This window comes from Bos indicus, chromosome 12 (assembly GCF_029378745.1).
Source record: "Bos indicus isolate NIAB-ARS_2022 breed Sahiwal x Tharparkar chromosome 12, NIAB-ARS_B.indTharparkar_mat_pri_1.0, whole genome shotgun sequence".
Classification (NCBI taxonomy): Eukaryota; Metazoa; Chordata; class Mammalia; order Artiodactyla; family Bovidae; genus Bos; species Bos indicus.
The window spans coordinates 33,937,200-33,961,596 of NC_091771.1; the positions used below are offsets into that span (position 1 = coordinate 33,937,200).

The following is a 24,397-nucleotide window of genomic DNA, read 5'->3' on the forward strand; positions in this document are numbered from 1 at the left end:
AGCTCTGATTCCTAATTCCTTTGAATTTTCTGCCTCCCTCACTGCTCTTTAGGCTAAAAAATAACAAATCTCTTGTCTCGTTTAGCATCTTGTTTTCAGTTCATAAAACCTGTATGTATCTACAGCACAAAGTTCTTTACCTCTGTGATATTTTCATTTTAGATATACAACATGAAGTGTTTGAGGAGCAAAAACGTTTTGCTCACTTGCATTTTATTATCATGAAATGCCGAAAAGGTCTTGTGTGAGTTAAGTTTGCAGAGGGTTTCAAAGCTAGGGCCCTACCTGAGACGCTTCCTCCCAAGACTGTCTTGACCTGTTTTTCTTTGAGGCTGGACTGTAAGTTTTAATTGTGTTTTCTTTTCTTTCTAAAACAGTGCCAGGATTGATAAAAGATGAAGGATAGAATTTGGAAAGTCACTGCAATTAGATGTAAATGCCTAGTGAACCATGAGCCGCTGGAACTCCTCTCAGCACTCACGGTTCGTGGGTGATTTGCCTGGACCCGCTGCATGTTAGTGTCCAGGTAGAAATGATCCGTGAGACCAAGCCCCAACTCCACTCACTGGGGCTGTGAGACTGGGCAGTTTCCACCCTGGGCTCATGAGGAGGGTCAGCCAGCTTGCCACCTGAGTGCCCACTGGACCTGCTTGCTGTAGGGTGGCGGGAGCAGGTACTTCTCTCCACGGCCACCAGGTGTCGAGGAGCACACACCTGCAGGGCTGATGTCCCCAAGAGACCAGGGGAGGCCCCTGCCTGCCGTCACCCTTCTGCCGGCTTGGTCTTGCCTGGGAGCTCTGGAGCCCAGCAGACACAATTAGGGCAATGCTTTGGTCTCGTGTTTGTAATATCTGGGGGCTGGTGACTCAGCCGTCCAGACCCAGACAAGAATTTTTCAAAAAGACCAAAACAATCCCTTCAGTTTCTTCATGGCTTATTTGAAACCTGGCTGGGAACCAGAACCCTTTCAGGAATGGATTATCATGTGGACCACGATGTAGGAATTTACAAGGATTTTTCAAACATGAATACATCAACAAAGGGAGAGTTATCATGGATTATTTTACGCTTAAGGTGCAGACACCTTTAGAATTGAAGTGGCAGGTGCAGGCTTCCCTCTGTGTCCTCCTCCCACGCCCTCCCGTGGCACCCTGTCCTCCTGCCCTGTGCATCAGCTCCGTGGAGGTGGCGGTGTTATCTGGCCACTCACTGTTGTCCACTCAGAGCCAGGAGTGTCTGGATGCAGGTGGAGGATACCTATACACGCATGTACCTGAGTGAATGGAAAGCTGGCTTCTCTTAGTGACTCATCTTCTGAGTTGTGCATACTCGGTGCTTAAAAGATCATTACCTATGCCTGTGTGTTTTGATGGCTTTGTTCTAGAAGATAAGTGAAGCTGAGAATAAGCACGTTGCTCCGAGTGTCTGGCAAGACAGGTGAAGGCAGTTCCACGTGGTAGGGACTTTGTGCTGGTCATTTCTGCATCCTTGTTGCCAAGCCACCATGAGGCGCAAAAGAGGCACCCAATAAATATTCATGGGATGAGCCCATGAGCCGCAGTCACTCTGGACTTGAGCCCAAGATACCAGCCCTTTGGCTTACTGCTCTCCTCTTGTCTTGACCCTGAGCTGATCTGAACTTCCTCTTCACCGGCCCAGCGCCCAGGTGCCTCCCTCCCGGGCCATCTGTCCTGCCCTCTGTACTCCGGCTGCAGGAAGACACAGTGCCTACATCACCACTAGGTGCTCCCCCACCTCCTCGCCTGGACTGGACCCCAGCTGTCACCCAGGAGCACGCTGCCCCAAAGCCCCCTGAACCTCGGCGGCAGGAAGAGGGGTCAGCATCCTTGACTTCAGTTTCACATTTTGTAAACCAAATCAGAACAGAAACCCACTCCCCATGGCCTGTTGTGGGGTCAGGAAGCTGCCTGCCCCTCTTTATTGCTGACCTTAATTGGTGTCGCCGTCACCCCCTCCCACGGCCCACATCCCAGCATCTGGAACCCTTCCTGACATCCCAGGTGGCCCTGCCTCCACTCCCAGGGCCTCCCGTGGCCACACCCGGAGCTGCTCCACCTGAGGGTCTCCACTCCTCCGTCACGACCTCCACCCTCCCGGCACTTTCTCTCCTGGTCTCTCCTGCACCTGCTTGTCGGCTGCACCGGGCCCACTTCCAGACGTCTTCTGTGAGTCAGCCTAGTTTTCTGTCCCAGAAAACTGAATAAGTTCTCAAGCTCACAGCACATCAGCATAAAAGCAACAAAAACTGCTGAAAATGGCTCGTGTCTCGTGGTTCCATCAAGCCCGCATCTTATGATTTAGTGACTGAATGACATTTGGATATAAAGCATTGCAATTAAATCAAAAGGAAAAGAGTAACTCAAAGCGGAGAAACCTGGCAGTGCCGCCTGAGTCAGGGGAGGACGACTGATGTCACCAGTGATGTCGTGAGGATGTGTGTACCTCTGATGCAAGAATTCTCCCAGATCCAAGCCAGGTCTAATAATGAGAAAAGCATCAGACAGACTCAAATTGGAGGAAATTTCTATAAAGTACTTCACAATTCTTTTTAAAAACTGTCATGAAAAATAAGAAAAGCCCAAGAAACTATCCCAAATCAGAGGATATTTGGGCTCTGGTCACAGCTGGCACCCACCTCGGTCATGTAGTCGTGACAAGTGCCCTTGACAGTGGGGTGACACGTGTAAGATGCCAACAAGAGGGGATGGTGGGTAAGGGACGCACAGGAAACCCCTGTACTATCTTTGCCAGTTTTACCAAAATAGAGAATTATTTACCTAAGATCCCTTTCTGATGATCCCAACATCTCTTTGTGGAGTCAGTTATGCCAGGGCAGAGTGATCTCTAGGCCCCCACATCAGACCCCATAGTGTATTTCCCACCCTAGACACCATGCTGAATCGCAGGACATCCATCCATCCATTCAACCATCCATCTACCCATCCATCCATCCATCCATCCATCTGTCTGCCCAATACCAGCCAGCACTTCAGACCAGGCACTGGAGAAATGCTGGTGAGAAAGTCGTGAGTGAAACAGACCTTGTCCATCCCATCTTGAAGGTCATGTCAGCAGAGAAGACAGACATGTACGGGAAGACATGGAATGACGGGGCCCTGTGGGCACCAGGGGAAACAAAGAAGGAAAACCAAGCCAGCCTTCAGCCAGGAGCACCTAAGAGCGTCCTGATCTGGGCTCTCGTGGTCCTGCCCCGGCACTACTGACCCCTGCGTTGTATTGCAGAACTTCATCATATTATATAACTTCACGATTGACAAAGCTAATCATTCAGTAGTAAAACTCCGGGATGCTATACCTCTCCGTGGGTTATCCAATAATGCACACAGGACATAAAACATATTCAATGACAGCTGTGCAGGAAAGAACTTTTTTAGGAGGCGATCAGGCCCCGAGGTGGCTGTGTAGTCAGGGGTGATGTCCGAGATTCTCCATGTGCCGAGCTCCAGAGCAGATGCGGGTGGGGTGGGGTGGGAGACAATAGAGGGCACTGGAGGATGGCCAGTCTCCCTGGATTCCATCCCCACCCCCAGATCTGTGCGGAGACAGAGAGAAGGAAGTGAGACTGGAGCTCTGGGAATAATGTCCCCTGTAGCCCTGAAGCAAGTCTCAGCCCAGTAAACCACACAGAGCTCCCCTGACCGTTCAGAGCAGCGTGAGTATGGAGGAGTGTGAGCAGGTAACACAGAACTGGATATCGGGGAAACAGAACATCCTCCCAGGCCAGGGGCAGGAAAGCCACACCTGGCTGAAGATACTACCTCTTTAGTGATGAGAGGATAGGATTCACTCTAGAAATGCATGGTATCATGTGGGGTTTTCAACCAGTGCCTCACCCCCTTGTGAACTGCCTGCACGTGGCAGAATCATTCCTTTCTAGAAGGAAGTCTGCGTATCCAGAGCCTCACAGGAGCCTAGAGCTCACCTAGATACGTGGGATGGAGGGCGGGAAGGCAGACGGCAGAAGCGATGCAACAGTAGCCAGATTTCAGTCTTCTCTGGAGAGCTTCAGTGGACATACCCGAGGACAATAACAGTAATGCCACCGCTGCTACTGCGCAGGGCTCTAGAGAAAGCTTGTGCCTGTGCTGCCATGTTCAGTCTTCATAAGAAGTCTGTGAAGTAGGTATGATTCCCCAGAGTCCTAAGCCGTAGGACGGAAATGCCTCACCCCACTGGCTTCCCAGGTGGCCCAGTGGTGAAGAATCTGCCTGCCAATGCAAGGAGACGTGGGTTTGATCCCTGGGTCAGGAAGATGCCCTGGAGGAGGGCATGGCAACCCACTCCAGTATTCATGCCTGGAGAATCCCATGGACAGAGCCTGGTGGGCTACAGTCCATGGGGTCGCAAAGAGTCGGACTCAACTGAGCACGGCATGGCCTCACCCCACGTGCCCAATTGCTTCTTTAAGATGGAACCAGGATGTGAACCTTGGTCTGACTCGGTGGTCTGGAGCTCATCCCCGTGCACCTGAGCAGGCACCGTGCTGGGTCGGGTTTATGTCCAAGACAGTATCCTTGCTGCTGACATGTTTTGTTGCCCCGTGTGTGACAGCAGGAGTGAGGAGGAGGTTCTTGGCATTATCACCCACTTTGCCATCTTTCCAGAAGACTGTTGGCTCTGTATTTGTGTTGGCAAAAGTTTTAACACTGTGAGGCTTTAAAGAATTTTTGAGCAAAAGGGTCCTGTCTGTGCTCACTTTATTAACAGCTGTCCTTGGGGCTCCAGTAGCCAGATGACTTAAAGAAATGAGGATCTGCAGCTGGTTGCAGCATGTTATTGATTTTGTTGGCAGAGTTAGTTGGCAACATGTGCCTGCTATATTAATGATTCAACTCATATGTCCTTTTCTCATTTTGTTTATAGAAAATAAAAGAAGTATGCATATCCAATCAAGGATACTAAGAGTGAACTGCAGAAACTAAAGTTGAACACAGAAGTATGTGAGGGAAAAAGTTATTCTTTGTCACATGGTAAATGTTTTCTCAGAATCACAAGCAGCAGCCGTGACTAACCCTAGAAAAATAACAAAACAAAACATCTAGAGTCACAGATGCAAATTTATTTTTTTTAAAGTCCCTGAACCACTGTCAAAAACCATTGTCCTTGTTTAAGCAAGTACCCTTTTTCAGAACTATTCTGGATTGAGACGGTCTTAGAATCTTCATGCCTGGATAAATTGAATGAAGCCTTGGAAAGATAGTGGATAAGATGAAGGGAGAAGCAGAAAGGGAATCGACGACCGAGCCTGTGTGTGGCCTGGCACAGCGTGATGGGTGCTCAGACCAGCCCCCTCGCAGGTCCAGCTCCGCCATGGGTGTCCCTGGGGCAGACGTCAGCTGCCCTGTTACGTCAGGGCTCCTGTGGTGTCCCCACTCAGTTGACAAACAGACGTCATCACAGGGTCGTGTAGACCGTGCCCCGCCCCCCGAACCTCCCACTCCTGCACAGTTCAGTCCACTGCGTCTGGCTCCCGTTCCAGAGCTTCTGTTAAAACCACCTGCTGGAATGTTGCCAGGGGTCTGTGTGTGAAACCAGAGACCCTTCTTTCTCCCTCTCCACACCCCTCTGTGCCATGATGCTCTTGGCAGCTCAGAAGTCTTCTCCCCTGGCCTCGCTTTGGTCCAGGTTCTTCTCCAGCCTTCGATGCCTCCTCCTCAGTGTCTGTCACTGGCTCTTTTTCTTTCACCATCTTCTTTAAGCGTCACCCAAGCTTTCATCCTTGACTGTCTCATCCATCGCTAAGCCCAACGCACAAATGGCTCCCCAGCTCCCACGTCCAAACCAAACCATCTCCCAAATTCCAGACTTGGTTTAGTCTGGAAACTGAAAACTCAGCCTTTTTCTTTTTTTACTACCAATTGTAAAGCATTTTTTTATATTCTCAAATGGTTTCTTTCTTTAAAAAAATGTATCCTATTCTTATTTCATGGCTACAGTATCTTCTTTCTTTTTTTTTTAATTGATAGTTGATTTACAATGTTGTGTTAATTTCTGCTGTACAGCAAGGTGACTCAGTTACACACATATATATTGTTTTTCAAATTCTTTTCCATGATGCTTTATCACAGGATATTGAATACAGTTCCCTGTGCTGCACAGTAGGACCTTGTTGTTTATCCATCCCGTATATAACAGCTTGTGTCTGCTCATCTCAAACTCCCAGTCCATCCCTCCCCCACCCCACCCGCCTTGGCAACCGCAAGTGTGTTCTCTGTGTCTGTGAGTCTGCTTCTGTTTCATAGATAGGTTCATTTGTCATATTTTAGATTCTACAGGCAAGTGGTTTCGTATGGTATTTGTCTTTCTCTTTCTGACGTTCTTCATTTCACAGTAGGATGATCTCTAAGTGCATCCATGTTGCTACAAATGGCATTTTGTTTTTTATGACCCAGCAGTATTTCACTGTACTCCTGCACCACGTCTTCTTTATCCATTCCTCTGTTGATGGGCATTGAGGTTGTCTCTGTGTCTTGGCTATCGGGAACGATGCTGCTGTGAACACTGGGGTTCATGTATCTTTTTGGATTAGAGTTTTGTCTGGCTACATGCCCAGAAGTGGAATTGCTGGCTCACATGGTAGCTGTGCATTTAGTTTTCTGAGGAGCCTCCATACGGTTCTCCATTGTGGCTGCACCATTGTCTGGACACACACATTCTGTTTATCCAGTCATCCATCAGTGGACGTCTAGGTTGCTTCCACCTTCTAGCTACTGTGAACGTGGTGTATATACTAATATTTTCATACTGAAAATAATGGCTATCCCTTATACAGCACTGTCTATGTAAGATACTGCTCTGACATATATGAATCCCTTTAAACCTGGCAGCCAGCCTATGAGTTGGGCACTATTATTGTCCATATGGTACCAGCGGGAACTGCACAGTGCATCGTCTGTAGTGTTATACGATAGCAACCAGGAGAGAGAGGATGTTTCGCCGATGCTCGTCTGGGAATATCACTGGTGCATTATAATGGAAGGTCTTTTGTGATGTGTGAAATGTGTTTTATATATAAATGAGCACAGTGAGATGTGTTGTGGTAATACTTCTTTTCATCTGGAAAGAGTTGAGTATGAACATGAGGCTCCACTTCTGATTTATTGCAGTGTTCAGTCCCAGGTTTTACCTTTATTCTTGAGGTGCTTGATTTTGCTTTCAGTGTAATAGACCTCCGTTCTGAGCTTGGTGTGCAGACATGTACCGATAGTTCGTGTTGAGGTTCTGCAGGTAATCATGCTATTCAGCACCGATGCTGTGTTGCATTAAGTGAGTAATAAAAACCATGTATGGAGGGAAAGAAGCCTCATGAGTGTAAGGGAACTTGGTCCTGGCTGCTTGAATCTGGCAACGAAACTGAGGTTCAAGTGCCCCAGCCTGGCTGTGAGTCGAGATCCTTCGGTCTGCTGCCTCTGACTCCGAACGCACTGCCGCAGGCAATGGTCCCTTCCTCAGAGCGTCATGGTGACCATTGCTCTGTGGGCTGCTCCTGATTTGGGATGCATCCTTCTGCCCTCTGTCTGACAGCTGATTCCTTCTTGCCGTTTACACCTGAGTTTAAGACCTTTCCTGACTGTGAGGTTATTCTTCATCGCTGCCCCTGTATTAAATCCTTGCCTAGACCTTTTTACTCCCTACCTTTTTACCATTCTTCAACTTTCTGTTCACCACCAGTCTCCTGATTAAATGTAAGCTCCATGAAAGGATAAGCCTGTGCTTGTTTCCTACTGTTTACACCCGAGCACTAGGACTTTGATTAGAAAATTGTAGGTGCAGAGGCACTAAATGGAAGACAACAGATGGACCATAAGTGGATCTCTGGCAACTTAGAATCTTGCTGCTGCTGCTAAGTCACTTCAGTCGTGTCCGACTCTGTGTGACCCCATAGACGGCAGCCCACCAGGCTCCCCCGTCCCTGGGATTCTCCAGGCAAGAACACTGGAGTGGGTTGCCATTTCCTTCTCCAATGCATGAAAGAGAAAAGTGAAAGTGAAGTCACTCGGTCGTGTCTGACTCTTCTCAACCCCATGGACTGCAGCCTACCAGGTTCCTCCGTCCATGGATTTTCCAGGCAAGAGTACTGGAGTGGGGTGCCATTGAATCTTACAATAACATAATTGAAAGGAAAACAAATGTTAATAAAGGAGAACTCTTCTCATTGAGCCAGTTTAAACTCAATTCTAAATTGAGGCTAAATCAACTCAAGAGTTAAGTATAATGGCTAAAATATTCTCCAGTTTCTAATGACCGCGTGATATTCTGATACCAGAGTTTGCTGATCAGATTAGCTGTGATGCTGGCATCGTTTCTACTTTATGGAATTGGAAAAGTCATGACAAAGTTGTTTATCCAGCTTTGTAAAAGTTAAGTATTTAGTTCAAAGAAACGTGGAGACTGTCTGTAATTTCAGCAGGAGTTGAAATGAGTGAAGGTTTTCATCTCGCCTGCAGGAGGTTTCCTGGACCACAGCCTCTCGGCTCTGCTGCTGATCCCGGGGCTGCTCCGGGTCTCACAGGTCACTGCCGGATGGGAAGGGAAGCAGGCCCTCACAGTCATTTACCACCTTTCTTTCTCCCTTAATTGACATCCTCTCCCTGAGAAAAAGAAGCTTTCCCTGCAGAGGAAAGACTTTCTATTGAAAAATTAGGATCTAGAATAGAAAAAAGTACCTAAAACTAAGAAATAATATGGCAGCAAACACTACATTTACTCTAAGCCCTCCTGACCCTGTCTAGCTGTCCAAACAAAGCTGACCATGAGCTTTTTCTGTTTCATACAAACGTGTTTTTCTATGTGTAAAATAGAGCAAATGTTTACTCTGGAATTCATTAAGATAATAAGCACCACTGATGTACATTTTTCTTTCTGGAAAGTTCTCAGAGATCCCCAAGCACAAGAGCAGAATCCTAGAATGTTATGTGTTTTAGTGATTTGTGAACTGGCACAGACATGGTGTGTAACTGAACTGTAGTTAATGCAGCGAGGTAGAAAATTAGGATCCCAATACATTAGCAATTAGGGTTTTACACTGTAAGTCAGGGCTAGGAATCCAGGTGTTCTATCAATATCGGTTTTGGTATCACGCCCAGAACAGAAACATAAGGAGTTGGCAATGAACACAGTGTGAAGCTTGCCTGCTTCACAGGCGAGGAGTAGGTCTGTCCCATTGGGAATAATCTGTCCCATTTTCCTCATTAGAGTTTCATGAAATACAATGGCCACACTGATTATAAACTGTGCAGAGCAAACTTCTCATGGGTAGAGTGACCGTCTCGGGCCATGTGGGTGCTCCATCCCTGAGCAATACGTGAAGGCCAGTTACATCCAGGTCTGCAGGGGAGGTGGGTGTTCCAAAGAAAAGTTGAGTTTATGGATGTTATGTTTTTGTGTCTTTATTCGTGTTACAATATCATTTGTGCAAAAGGTGAAACAAAGCTCTTTGTTAATAGAGAATATGTGTATATATATATAAACAAACCTCAGTCAGTCTCTTCCATCAAGAAGCTTCCATGAGGAGAAGGAAATGGCAACCCACTCTAATATTCTTACTGGAAAAATCCCATGGACAGAGGAGCCTGTTGGGCTATAGTTTATGGGGTCACAAAAGAATTGGACATGACTGAGCGAGTAAACAACAAACAATGCATCAATTAGAACTCCCTTATTTGGGGAAGACTTTTTGAATAAAGTATTCATAAATGCAAAAGAAAAAGAAAAAAGAAGAAGCTTCCGTAAGCCTCTTATCCTTCTCCATCAGAGGGCAGACAGACTGAAAACCACAATCACAGAAAACTAACCAATCTGATCACATGGATCACAGCCTTGTCTAATTCAATGAAACTATGAGCCATGCCGTGTAAGGCCACCATCATCATTTTAGGAATCAGTGAATTAAAATGGACTGGAATTGGTGAATTTAACTCAGATGACCATTGTATCTATTACTGTGGGCAAGAATCCCTTAGAAGAAATGGAATAGCCATCATAGTCAACAAAAGAGTTCGAAATGAAGTACTTGGATGAAATCTCGAAAATGACAGAATGATCTCTGTTCGTTTCCAAGGCAAACCATTCAGTATCACAGTAATCCAAGTCTATGCCCTGATCCACAATGCTGAAGAAGCTGAAGTTGAAGGGTTCTATGAAAACTTACAAGACCTTCTAGAACTAACACCCAAAAAAGATGTCCTTTTCATTATAGGGGACTGGAATGCAAAAGTCAAGAAATACCTGGAGTAACAAGCAAATTTGGCCTTGGAGTACAGAATGAGACTGGGCAAAGGCTAATAGAGTTTTACCAAAAGAACACACTGGTCATAGCAAACACCCTCTTCCAACAACACAAGCGAAGATTCTACATATGGCCATCAGCAGATGTTTGATACCAAAATCAGATTGATTATATTCCTTGCAGCCAAAGATAGAGAATCTCTATACAGTCAGCAAAAACAAGACCAGGAGCTGACTGTGGCTCAGATCATGAACTCCTTATTGCCAAATTCAGACTGAAATTGAAGAAAGTAGGGAAAACCACTGGACCATTCAGGTATGACCTAAATCAAATCCCTTACGATTATACAGTGGAAGTGAAAAATAGATTTAAGGGACTAGATCTGACAGACAGAGTGCCTGAAGAACTATGGACGGAGGTTCGGGACATTGTACAGGAGGCAAGGATCAAGACCATCCCCAAGAAAAAGAAATGCAAAAAAGCAAAATGGCTGTCTGAGGAAGCCTTACAAACAGCTGTGAAAAGAAGAGAAGTGAAAATCAAAGGAGAAAAGGAAAGATATACCCATTTGAATGCAGAGTTCCAAAGACTAGCAAGGAGAGATAAGAAAGCCTTCCTCAGTGATCAGTGCAAAGAAATAGAAGAAAACAATAGAATGGGAAAGACTAGAGATCTCTTCAAGAAAATTAGAGATACCAAGGGGACATTTCTTGCAAAGCTGGGCACAATAAAGGACAGAAATGGTATGGACCTAACAGAAGCAGAAGATATTAAGAAGAGGTGGCAAGAATATGCAGAACTATGCAAAAAAGATCTTCATGACCCAGATAATCACAATGGTGTGATCACTTACCTAGAGCCAGACATCTTGGAATGTGAAGTCAAGTGGGACTTGGGAAGCATTACTCTGAGCAAAGCTAGTGGAGGTGATGGAATTCCAGTTGAGCTATTTCAAATTCTGAAAGATGATGCTGTGAAAGTGCTGCACTCAATATGCCAGCAAATTTGGAAAACTCAGCAGTGGCCACAGGACTGGGAAAGGTCAGATTTCATTCCAATCCCAAAGAAAGGCAATGCCAAAGAATGCTCAAACTACCGTACAATTGCACTCATCTCACATGCTAGTAAAGTAATGCTCAAAATTCTCCAAGCCAGGCTTCAATAGTACATGAACTGTGAGCTTCCAGATGTTCAAGCTGGTTTTAGAAAAGGCAGAGGAACCAGAGATCAAATTGCCAACATCTGTTGGATCATGGAAAAAGCAAGAGTTCCAGAAAAACATCTATTTCTGCTTTATTGACTATGCCAAAGCCTTTGGCTGTGTGGATCACAACAAACTGTGGGAAATTGTTAAAGAGATGGGAATACCAGACCACCTGACCTGCCTCTTGAGAAATCTGTATGCAGGTCAGGAAGCAACAGTTAGAACTGGACATGAAACAACAGACTGTTTTCAAATCGGAAAAGGAGTTCATCAAGGCTTTTTTTGTCACCCTACTTATTAACTTATATGCAGAGTACATTATGAGAAATGCTGGGCTGGATGAAGCACAAGCTGGAATCAGGATTGCTGGGAGAAATATCAATAACCTCAGATATGCAGATGATACCACCCTTATAGCAGAAAGTGAAGAAGAACTAAAGAGCCTCTTGATGAAAGTGAAAGAGGAGAGTGAAAAAGTTGGCTTAAAGCTCAGCATTCAGAAAACTAAGATCATGGTGTCTGGTCCCATCCTTTTATGGCAAATAGATGGGGAAACAGGGGAAACAGTGACAGACTTTATTTGGGGGGACTCCAAAATCACTGCAGATGATGACTGCAGCCATGAAATTAAAAGATGCTTGCTACTTGGAAGGAAAGTTATGACCAATCTAGACAGCATATTAAAAAGCAGAGACATTACTTTGCCAACAAAGGTCTTTCTAGTCAAAGCTATGGTTTTTCCAGTAGTCACGTATGGATATAAAAGTTGGACTATAAAGAAGTCTGAGCTCTGAAGAATTGATGCTTTTGAACTGTGATGTTGGAGAAGACCCTTGAGAGTCCCTTGGACTGCAAGGAGATCCAACCAGTCTATCCTAAAGGAAATCAGTCCTGAATATTCATTGGAAGGACTGATGCTGAAGCCTAGACTCCAATACTTAGGCCACCAGATGGGAAGAACTGACATGTGGAAGGACTCTGATGCTGGGAAAGATTGAAGGCAGGAGGTGAAGGGGACGACAGAGGATGAGATGGTTGGATGGCATCACCGACTCAAATGGACATGAGTTTGAGTAAACTCCGGGAGTTGGCGATGGACAGGGAGGCCTGGCATGCTGCAGTCCATGGAGTCACAAAGAGTCGGATATGACTGAGTGACTGAACTGAACTTTTAAACAAACCAGCAGAACCTGGGGCTTTATAACTGAAGGTAATATATGGTCTTGTGACCCTGGTTGCTCACAGTTTGGGGTGATGCTGCAGTGAGTGTAAAAGCAAGAACTAAGACTAGGGGTGACTCAGTGGGACAGGAGTTGAGGGAATGGTCACAGAGGGAAGAATTCTGTTCATCAGAAATCGGAAAATCCAGGAGGTCACACTTCATCAAAGGGAAGTTGCTTCCCCCCAGAAGGGGAATAGATGTCAAATGGAAGGCAGGCTGAGTGCAGAGTTCAAGTGCGGTCCCCCTGATGTGTAGACCAGACCCCTCTGGTTCTCAAGGACTGGCTGCCTGGTGGGCCATCAAGGCGGTGACCCCTGTTAACCTTGCTCTGCTCTTAAGAACGATTAGCTTTCCAGTTATAAAACAGCAAACTCTTTCCCTTTAATTCAGACATTGTTGAGGGGACCCTGGGTTCCTTGTCAAGCCACAGTTTTCACCATGGCTGTTTTCTGTTAAAGTACCATCCTTTGTGGATAAAGTGGAATTATGTCGAGGAAGAACACAATGTCATTACAGTTGAACTTAATAACAGAAAGTGGATTTTTCCAGTGGGTAGGCACTGCCCCAAAGTTCTTTGGAACTTGAAATGACTTTTCCCACAGGAGGTAGAAATAAGAATTAGGATCCCAGTTCCAGTCCACAAGAGCCGGTTTAATTTACGATAGAGCTGGACCATAGTTACAGGGACCAAATTTTCTGAGCCCAAACTGGGACTTTTGATTTGACAAGTAAGCATGTTCTTACTGAAACAAAAGAAGAGAATGTGGAAAGTGGATTTGCATTGCGAGGCCCGGGATGTACTGTGTCGTCAGATTTCAAACGCTCTGCTGTTTCTCCAGCAAAGGGCAGTGCCCACTCCAATATGGGGGATCAGGATTGCAGCCCTCCCCGCCCCACTCACCCTCAGCTTGAGGCCTCAGGAGGTGGCCCCACCGCTGTGTGGCCACTGATCCGGGGCCATCACTCTCTAACCCCTCAGTTGCTCCCATAGTCCCCCTGCCACGGGGCTAGACCCACTGCAGGCTCAGGGAGAATCCCAACCTTGACCCAATGACCTCTAGGGCCTGGCTCCGTGTCCCCAACCACCTTGCCCACGCCCTCCTAACTGCAAGCTGCTCCTAGCCACTGTCAGTTTTGGTGGTGCTTCCTGGTCCCATCACCTTGTCCCGGGGCTTAGACTGGGTTTGGGCCCTTATGGCCGCAACCGTGCTGGCTGCCTGCCCACCTGGACCCCGGCTTGCTGCCGGTCTCACTGTCCACACCAGCCCATCTGCAGACACCAAAACTCAGCCCAGAGGCTTGGTGCTGCCTCAGCCAACAGGGTCCTGAGAGCAAGGACTTTGGACCAACACACCTCAGTCTGAGGTCTTATCAGCCTCTATGATCTGTGGGGGCTTAAACCATCTGACGGAAATTTCTGAGCCCCAGTTTCCTTCTGTTTGAATCAGGGATGTTGATAATAATAGCTGTGATATTCTTCTTGTTTACTATGTGAGAAGTATCATTGCGAGAACTCTGTGTTCACTCACTCACGCCTCACAGTCCCGGTCTGAAGTAAGTGCTGTTATGACCCGGTTTTACAAACGAGGAAAGGAAACCAGCACTTTGGTGATTTGCCTAGATAATCACTTCCGGTAAGTGATGCAGCCAAGACTCTAGCCCAGCGCACCTTCAGACTGGCACTCACAGCCTCAGAAATGACCCGTGTGAGGCTCCAGCCAGGGCCCAGTGGGTGGGAGACCATAGTAAGTAAATCACTCCCCTTCTTGGTTCGATATCGCCATCTCCCGGAAGGTGTGCTTAGAAATAGCAGTTGCCCTAGTCTATGAAGGTGTATTCCTAAATCCACAGTCCTATGACTGCTACATAGCATTCCCAGTTCTTCCCCAAATCCAGTCTCAGCCCTGGTTTGCTCATTCATCCATCAAGGCAATTGTTAAATAAATAAATACCTCCCGTATCCTCACTGCTCCGGATTCTGGGGACACAATTGACAGACACAGTCCCTGCCTTCTGGCGTTTACAATCCTGTAGGAAAGCCAATCCTGTTGACACCCAGTAAGTGTAAAGTTACAACTAGCAAGTCCTCTGAGTGTGGTGCTGAGTGCTGTGAGCCTGTCATTGGGTTTGATGTAGCCAGAGAACTGGGGAGGGCTTCTTGGAGGAAGTGATATTTACTGGACAACTGAAGGATGAGTAGAGGCCATGGAAGAGTGAGGACATCGTGTGCAGAGATCTTGAGGCGTGAGGAAGCATGCAGGTGTGCTCTGCACGCGTGAGACGTGTAGAAGCAGAAACTGTGTGGGGTGATGTGAGGCTGCAGGTACAGACAAGGACCGACCACCCAAGCCCTGTGACCCACTGGGCGGTTCTGTCTTTATACCAAGGTCACTGGGGCTGTGGAAGGGTTTTAAAAAGAGGTGAGTTGGGGAGGCGGTGACGTGATCCAGTTATGATGTGAGAAGGTCACTCTGGCCTCATGATACAGAAGGGGTTAGAGAGAAGCAGGGGTTCCTGGTCTGGACGTTCCCATCTGTAGGACTCTGGCTGAACTCTCTTTGCTGACCTGGTTGCTGATTATTCTCAGGGAGTCTTGTCTAGGAGGTTTAGCCGATCATCCTGACTTGAGACTCAGTAAGACCTGCAGGTGTCTGATCCTGGGGAACTCCTGAGGGTCGGAGGGGAGGTCCCTCCTACCAGGCATGGAGGCCAGTGCTCTCTTGTTCCCTGTTCCTGACTCTCTGGTGAGGATGGTGTTTCTTGGGGATGTTCACAGGCTGTTTCTAATAAATCACAAAATCAACCTGTATCCCAACCAGCGTCTCTCTGAAGATGCTAAGATGTTTGGATAAAGACCCATCAGCTTTTCTTGCTTCAGGATTGATCTATAGATACCACTGTCTCCAAAACAGAAAAGACACCAGAAATAGAAGTAATTGAATTAAAATATTCATTAACACTAGACTGAAGAAGATTGAGAATTCTGAAAATCTTGCTTCTTGTGTTCCTCACCTTCAAGTTTTGGATCTAAATCCAAAACCCTTTTAGCACCAAGTTTACCTCTGCCCTCTACCCATCTCCCTCCTTTGACTGATCAGATCAAATCAGTCGCTCAGTCGTGTCCGACTCTTTGCGACCCCATGAATCGCAGCACGCCAAGCACTTAGAATAAGATTCTGTCACTCACCCTGGTAAGTTTTGTTGTTATGAGCAAACAACTTGGGGCATTGCAGCAGATTGGAAAGCTTTCTGCTGTGGGATAAATGGACGGTGACGAGATTAATTAAGTACCTTATCAGAAACTAAGGTAAAGGATTAGACGTGCTGCTCGACCCCAGTCACTCACCTCACTGCCGTGGCATGTCTCCTCGCTGTCTCAAATTGTGTAAAATGCCCCAGAGGCCCACTGTCACCCTGCAGATGCAGAGACGGGCAGGAGGGGAAGTCAGGGTTGCCGTGTGCATCAGCACCTGGGGATTTGAGCCCCGTCGGCCCTGGGATCCATTAGCTCTGATGAGCCATATGTCATCTCAGAGGGGAGCTGCCCCTCAAATTTGCAATTAGATCTGGGACTTGGCCGACGACCTTGATGTCACAGAACATCAATCACACTGGGAAGTGGCTCGTACAATGTACCGTGAACCATTTCCATATACCGTGTACCATGTACCACGTACTGGTATACTGTGCACTGTGTACCATGTAACACATGCCAAGGAGCCCGAGTCGTCTTCTGGTTTCTGTGGGGCTCAGGGTCCAAGGCACCGGTCAGCTTTGCACTTGGCTTTGTGCTCTGGCGGGCTGTATTGACGGGTCTCATGTCTCTAAGTCTTGTCTCCCTCCAGAGAGTAGACCAGCCTCTTGAGGGCTGGATAGCCAGCTCCAGCACCCCTCCTAGTGTCTCCTGGAAACATCCTTGCCGCCCCTCTTCAGTTCTCCAACACTCCCTCTGTCATCTGCCAGCCCCCAGGAAGTTAAGGAGGGAAAGTCCTAGTTCTAGATAAAGAGGAGTAAATTTGGTTTTACTCATTTTTTCCTATTATAGCCTTGGTGCTGTGCTAAGTACTGTGATCATAAAAATGAATGAAAACATCAGTTACTCTGTGTGCTCCATTATGCTCTCGCCATTGTACTGGCTGGCATGATGATTTGACTTGTTTCAAGTGAATCTATCCATAAGGTAGACACCACTGTGTTGTTGTTTCTTTTTTGGACATGAAGTTAAGGAATGCGTTAGTCGTACAAAGTTCACTAATCGTCTGTAGAAGACCTGTCTCTTGTTTTATTTTATTCTTTTGTTCTACTTTATCCCCAGTCCCCGCCCATGAACCTTTCTCTCCCATCCTGTAAGCAACCTCTCCTCTCCAGCGTGCTCAGCACATGTCCTTAGATACCTCTTTGAAAAATAGGAAGAAAAAGAAAAATAGGGTGTTGTTCTATGTATCAGAGAAGGCAATGGCACCCCACTCCAGTACTCTTGCCTGGAGAATCCCAGGGACAGGGGAGCCTGGTGGGCTGCCATCTATGGGGTCCCACAGAGTCGGACACGACTGAAGCGACTTAGCAGCAGCAGCAGCAGATCCATGTATGTAGACAGTTTCAATCGACATCATTATTATTGTGCTGTGAATCTCATCCTGTGACTAAATTCTTGGAAAACAGCATGCTGTGTTTGCTGTGTTAACACAGCCCCACAGCACCCCAGCTTCTTCCTCTGTCTGCTTCTCAGCCGTTGCCCAGGTAAACCCCAGGTTGCTGGCCATGAACACTCCTAGATCACCTGGCCTTGTGCCAGGGCTGGTGCTCACTGGGGTTTATGGGTCAGAGGTTGTGTGCTCATCTGTCTTCACTGAGCGCCACCACAGCACCCTCAGCCAGCCCCACCATCTGTGCATTATTGGGTGGGCATCTAGAACAGTAACAATCTTAAGGTCACTGCTGTTTGTCGAGCACCTGCTGTCTGCCAAGCTCCGTGGCAGCTGCTTCACATGCAGTATCCAAAATACCTGCAGTTTTACAAGGCGTGCACGAGCATCAGCTGACAGGTGAGGACAGACATACAGAAAGGCTGAGCTCCTCCCCTGGGACACGCAGCTCTCCCTCCGCAGGGCAGGGTTTGAGCTGATGTCAGGCCCTGGTGCTGGGCTCAGTGGGGTTTGAAAACCAGGGATTAGTGGTGTGCTAGATCTGTTCTATTGAAACAGCATGACTAGCTGTTATTAGGGAGTGGCTACATTGATGGGGAAGTCACCTTGGGATGCCCAACAATCTTGGCAGAGTTTTGCCCAGATAGTGGGTGCTCAGAGAACCATGGACATGTTTATGCTCAACTGCAATAGGCTTCCCTGGTAAAGAATCTGCCTGTAATGCAAGAGACCCGGTTTGATCCCTGGATCAGAAAGATCCCCCAAAGGGAATGGCTACCCACTCCAGTATTCTTGCCTGGAGAATTCCATGGACAGAGAAGCCTGATGGGCTATGACTAGTCCATGGGATGGCAAAGAGTCAGATATGGCTGAGTGACTTTGAATTAAAAAAAAAAAAAAGTGGAAATAAAACTGAGATCTTTGCATTACTCTCACATAAATGCAACAGCACTAAAACTAAAAACTTAGCCTTTAAAAATTGTGAACCACTGTGTTGGTACACCTGACACATAAAATATTGTACATTAACTATACATCAATAAAAAATTTTTTTTAACTGATCAGTGGTCTCAGTATGGAAAGGCTGTATTTTCTGGAGACCTGTTTAATTTATAAGAATAACATTTTCATACAATTTGTTCTCAGGGCTTCAGAGAATAAATCTAAATGCCTAATGATTGTAATTGCCCAAGCCTCTGAATGAAGGTGGACCCAAAATTACAGCTTCTACTTGGTGAAAACTAATCTGTTTGATAAGAAATGTCACAGCTGCCAAGACTGATGAGGCAGTTTCTCCAGCCTCAGGGTGCTTCCAATCCAGAGAGAAAGGCATCAGTGAATAATCTGGGGACCGAGCAAGTTCTGCACCAGCAGATGGAGAGCCTCCAAGGAACAAGACAGAGACAGGCACCCAGCAGGAAACCCGGGGGACAGGCGACAGCTCCCGGCATCTGGCAAAGGGTACCTGGCCTGGGTGCCAGCTCAGCTCTGCCTCCCTGGGCAGCGAGAGCCCCGGACCACAGACCACAAGCATGCAATAGGGTCAAAGTGGAATATGCCCGACTGGGCCAAGGGCGCCTGGCCCTCTGGGACCGAGCAGCCAAGGTTGGCGCCAGCCTTAGGGGGATGATGATGTCCTGTCTGCTCTCGTCGTCTGCTCAAAGAATAATATCCCAGGTATCAGGGGAGCTCACTCATTAATCAGAGTGGATTAAAACTCTGCTTCCCTCTGGTCTCTCCTGCACAGGCTGCTTGGGAATTCGGGAGTCGCTTCCTGGCTTGAAAAACCAAATTCAGCCCAGTGCTGATGCTTGGGCTACAGACTGCTTCTACTCACTGCTTTAGAGCTTTATTAAGTTCTAACTGCTCCTCTCCTGGCCGCTCCACCCTCCTCCCTGGCCCAGCAGCCTTGTCCCGAGTGCACATAACTTCCTGACACTTTCTGTAAAGTGGGGCTGGGATCTGATGAAGGATTTCAGGGGTTTCCACAGCAACATGGGGTCATCAGTGCAGTTTACAAGAGTCTACAGCACTGTGCCCACCATTTGGGTTGTCTGCTCAGAAAACTGAAGGTTCTGGTTGATTTCCATTTAAGAAACATCTTTCTCCCACTCCTCCTGCTTCTTGGAAAGAGAGAGAGATATGGGGTGGGGTGGAGTAGGGAGAGGGAGGGAAGAAGAAAGAGAGAGAGAAAGAAGAAAGGATGGTGGGGGGGAAGAACTGTGCCTGGAATTGTAATGAGCTCACAGACCTGTTCCTAATTGTCTCTGTAACTTAGCAACATGCTGGATGAAAGAAGAAAGGAGGGAACAGTTTCAATTCACTGGTAGGATGTGGGTGGAAACAAGGGAACAGAGCACCAGGCACCCAGGTACAATAAAGAGGCGTGCAGTTCGGCTGCTTTTGAGAAACCATGGGGGCGCAGAGCTGGTGCACGGGGGATGGAGGAGTTGCTCACAAGGATACCTTACAGTTGGTGGAATGCCCAGGAAGGGAATCTGCACCCTTCTCTGTGCTTCTAAACATGTGCAGCAGCTATGGTCTACCTAACAGTGGATTCTGGGGCCCCGGAACCCTGACCTGACCCCTGGCCCTCTGACACCTCCTCCCTCATCCCCGTCTGATCAGTCTCCAAGTCCTGAGTCTCTGCTTAGCTTGGTTCCTGTTGATTTCTTAAATGCATTGAAGGACTATCTCCTTCCTTGGAGACTTCATGGAAATTGCTGGCTTATTGTTCTTATGGGAAGAAATGCAATCCACAGTTCTTTAGCTGGAGATGAATTTCTGATCACCTAGGGCCTGTTGGTGGTCAGTTCAAGAGTTGCCACGGTCAGGTTTCAAATGATTTTGAACACCACCCTAAAACCAAGAGATTTGACTGATTTCCAGTGGAGAAGTCACATTAAGGTGGGAGGAAGCTGAGCTTGACCACAATTTATGAGAAAAAAGTTTGGGGATTTTGTTAAATTGGAATTAAGTATAAAACCCAGAGACTCTGATTCTAAGAATGGGTCAGATTCCCACCCAGTTACACTTATGTAAACATCTCTGTTTGGACCTGCACCTGTTTTCCATTCTAAACCTACATGTGGCAGCTGCCTTGCTGGGTCTAAATGGGGTCTCACACACACATATCTGCTTTGTGAATGGGATTTGATGTTGATGGAACTTCCACTTCTGTAACTCCAGTCTCATCTCTGTCCCAACCATCAGAATCGTGTGTCTAACTCTATTGACATCTCCGCCTGGATGTCCCAACAGCCTCAACATCAGCTGTCGGAAGCGAACTTACATCCGCACGAGCGTGAGCTCTGCTGTCTCCTCTCTCTCTGTAATGGTATCACCACCCCAGCCTCGACCTGACACCTCCTCCCTCACCCCCATCCAATCAGTTTGCAAGTCCTGCTGAGTCTTTGCTTGCCTTGATTCCTGTCGATTCCTTAAAAGCATTGAAGGAATATCTCCAGGCTTTTTATAAGGAGCTCTCTGTATGTTGGGTCATGCTTTCAGCACTCCAGCAGATGGTTTACATCTCTACCTCAGCCACCTCTCCCTGCTTGTACGCAGTCTGTCAGCCAGAGGTGAGAGATTAGACCTTCTAGGACTCTGCTGCGACAAACACACAGCCCTGCACATGCGTGTGTCCTTCTAGATTCTCCGTAACATGTCACAGCTTTACAAAGCCCCCTGTAGACATCACATTCCCCAGAAGTTCCATTTTTTTGTTCAGCTTCTTGTTAATCTCAGTGGTTTCACCACCTCAAGGGGCCACCATGTTAAACACTTGCCACAGTTTGTGTTTGATACATGCCCTGGGGATACAGCTTCTTCTGCCAAAGTTGCTTTGAATGAGACCGAATAAATGCAAACCCAGAGAATGGAGCCTTTCAGGGAGCTTCCATGGCACCATTCTGCTGCTAGGTTTTCCTGTGGCTGTTAGCTCCCAAGGCTACCGTGGAGGTGAGGTTGGATGGGGACAAGACAAGCTGAGACACCACAGAGCTCACTGCTCCTACTGAGATTCAGTCATATTCCTTGAATAAATACTTTAGAAATTGTGAACCTTCTATTTGCAGTCTTCTAAAAAGGGAGTTTTGGACAAATTTGTCCATTTCTTATTGTTTTTATGGAGGTCTTTGAAGGCCCTTACCCCACTATTCTGCAAGTTGCTTCTCCAATACTGACCTTTTTAAAGAGCTCTTTAGAGACTGTGCCTTTCCTCGAGCAGGAAATCATAGTCCTGTGGTGTTTGGGGCACTGGGCAGTCCTAGAAGGGAGGCAGTTTTAGGAAGGGGATGCTTAGGCCCTCTGGGAAGAGTTAAAGCATTAGGTGTTTGTTTCATGTATTTATCTCATCCCCAGTAGACTTTTTTTTTTTTTTCTATTTTTTTTTTAAATTTTATTTTATTTTTAAACTTTACATAATTGTATTAGTTTTACCAAATATCAAAATGAATCCGCCACCGGTATACATGTGTTCCCCATCCTGAACCCTCTTCCCTCCTCCCTCCCCATACCATCCCTCTGGGTCGTCCCAGTGCTCTAGCCCCAAGAATCCAGTACAGTAGACTTTTATTACTTCCTTGCTATTGAATGATTCTAATCAGTATTACCTGAATGATAAGATTGTGGTTTAGATTTTCAAAGTAGATGAGCCAATGAGAGGCAGAAGTTTTAAAATAGTGTTGAGGCCTCTCACTTTCTGAAATGGCCTACAGTCTGTGCAAGGGGTATCTCTCTAAATAAATCTGCTTCTTTGAGAAACAAATCTATCACTTTGTCTCTCATGAAACTTTTTCTATGACAAGATGCATGACCCACCAGGAAGGACCATGAGTGATTGGCCGGAGAAATTAACATGCTTATAGGGAAGACTAGCAAGAGTTAGGAAGATGGTTTAAAGAAGCCAAGAAAAGAAGGAAGAGTTAGAACTGCATGACAGAAAACACCCAGGAAGCAGAGGTTGTAACAGTTAAGAAAGGAGAGAGGAATTTAGTATCTGGTTTGTGTTTCACTCTTGTGCTTATTGGAATATTAAGTTGCTTATGAGAAGAAACTAGGAATTCCATGAAGTTCTTAGAGGGTGGTTGTCAAACTTTAGAGTGTATAAAATTCTGGTAGGGTGACGACTAAAAATCAAATCCCATGTCCTAGATGTTGATTTATTGATACAGGGAAAGACCCAGGAAGCTGCATGGTAACAAGCACAGTTTGTGTGTTCACGCAGTCCCGTAAGTACTACGACCACAACCTGGCTCCTCTGTATGTCTGTCCTGTATTTTAATGTTCTAGACTCTGGTTCTTAAAGCAGGTAGGCTTTTCCTAAAATTGTAACATTTAAAAAAGTTTAAAGTGTTTAAAAGAAACCTCTCTTATAGTTTCCTCCTGGCCACCAAGCCAAAGCTCCTCTTGCTTCTCTGTGACGTGGCCTCTTTCCACCACTGTTCCATTTAGCAGAAGAGAAGTCAACCAGACCTCAAAGAGCATTTGGGCCAGACTTTCTGCTGTCTTCAGGATATATCTGAAATGTGCGCAGACTTTGCATTTCTGTTGCAGCCATTTAGCAACTTTTCCTTCTGAGGTCCATCTCATTTTGGGGTGGTCATGTTACCTGATTATGGACCTAGATCACTAACCACAAGGTCTCTTTTAAAATTGGCAAATTGCTGTAGTGTTTTTGCATCTCCAGTGGCTCAGAACAGTGGATCCTGGTGAATAGACAGCAAATTACAGCATTTCTGACTTTCATGCAATTCAGGAAGGATGAATAGCTGAGTGAACCCAAAGATGCTTATTTTCACTCTTTATAAACTATATTACAAAACTAGGCTCAGTCATGAAGAGAAACGTCAGATTCGCACTGGAGTCTCCCAGTGGGGCAGCAGTTTTCTTTTATAATAAAAGAAAAAAAGATTTAAAGGAACCTAGGAGTACCTCATCAGAGCACTGTGCCTCTGACAAGATAATTTCTCCTGATTTACGATCTTTCCATTTCCTGGCCAAGCCTTTTTACTAAGTGACATGTGTGTCCCCCACTGCATTAACATTTAAGAAGATTGCACTCGGTTCACTCTAAGGTACCAACCTGCTCTCTAAAGGAGAGAAAAGCGACTTTCCATTTGCTCCTGCTGTCAGCTCATGCACTTCGTTTTCAGACGATTCTGCTTTTCTGCAACTCACGTGTCTGGAAAAGCGCTGCTGACGGCAGGTTCTCAGCCCTCCCTCTGTAAACTCTCTCCAGGAGAGCATGCAGTGTGTAGAATTCCTCCCGTGGTGCTGGTAGGATGTTCTGCTGGAGACACACAGAGAGATGACTGATTCTATTCAACCCTCTCGAATAGTCATTTATGGGATGTCCTTGGTGGTCCAGTGGTTAAGAATCTGCTTGCCAGTGCAGGGGACGTGAGCTCGATCCCTGGTCCCAGAAGATCCCACATGAAGAGGGAGCAACTAAGCCCGTGCGCCACAGCTCCTGAAACCTGCCTGCCCTAGAGCCTGTGCTCTGCAACAAGAGACGTCACCAAAATAAGCCTGAGCACCGCGACGAAGGGTAGCCCCCACTCACCAGAACTAGAGAAAGCCCATGTGCAGCAACAAGACCCAGCACAGCCAAAAATAAATAAATAAAGTCACTTACAAAACCTGAGCCCCGGAGAATGCATCCCCTGGCGAAGAATGAGGGAGTCGCAGAACTGCAGGGAGCAAAGCTGGGGATGAACTTTGATTTTTCAAATCCCCCAGTTCTGCTTTCTCTTCAAAAGCCTCTGTCTAGTACAGGACAGAGTTCTGTTTTCCCCAGAGCTCCCCGTCTGTGCTACCCACACTTCTCACCTTTGCTGATAAGATTCACCCTCCTGCCGAGGGCCGCTAGTGTTTGAGCTGGTGTTTGGATGGTAATTTAAAGGGTACATTTGTGCTTTCTCTTGATATAAATTTCCACTGGACTTCACAGCATTGAGAAGGGGAAAGCATCTATTTGGTGTGACCAGTGGCATCGCAGCGTCATTACTGAGACCCATGGCCACCATTCGAGGGCACGAGTGACATGAAATGAA

At 46.7% G+C, this 24,397-nt stretch overlaps 1 protein-coding gene across 1 annotated transcript in view; it reads left to right on the forward strand.

Annotated features, from left to right (window-relative positions):
• Positions 1-24,397, forward strand: part of SPATA13 (spermatogenesis associated 13) — a 289,869-nt gene that overhangs the window by 103,388 nt on the left and 162,084 nt on the right. The window lies entirely within an intron of this gene.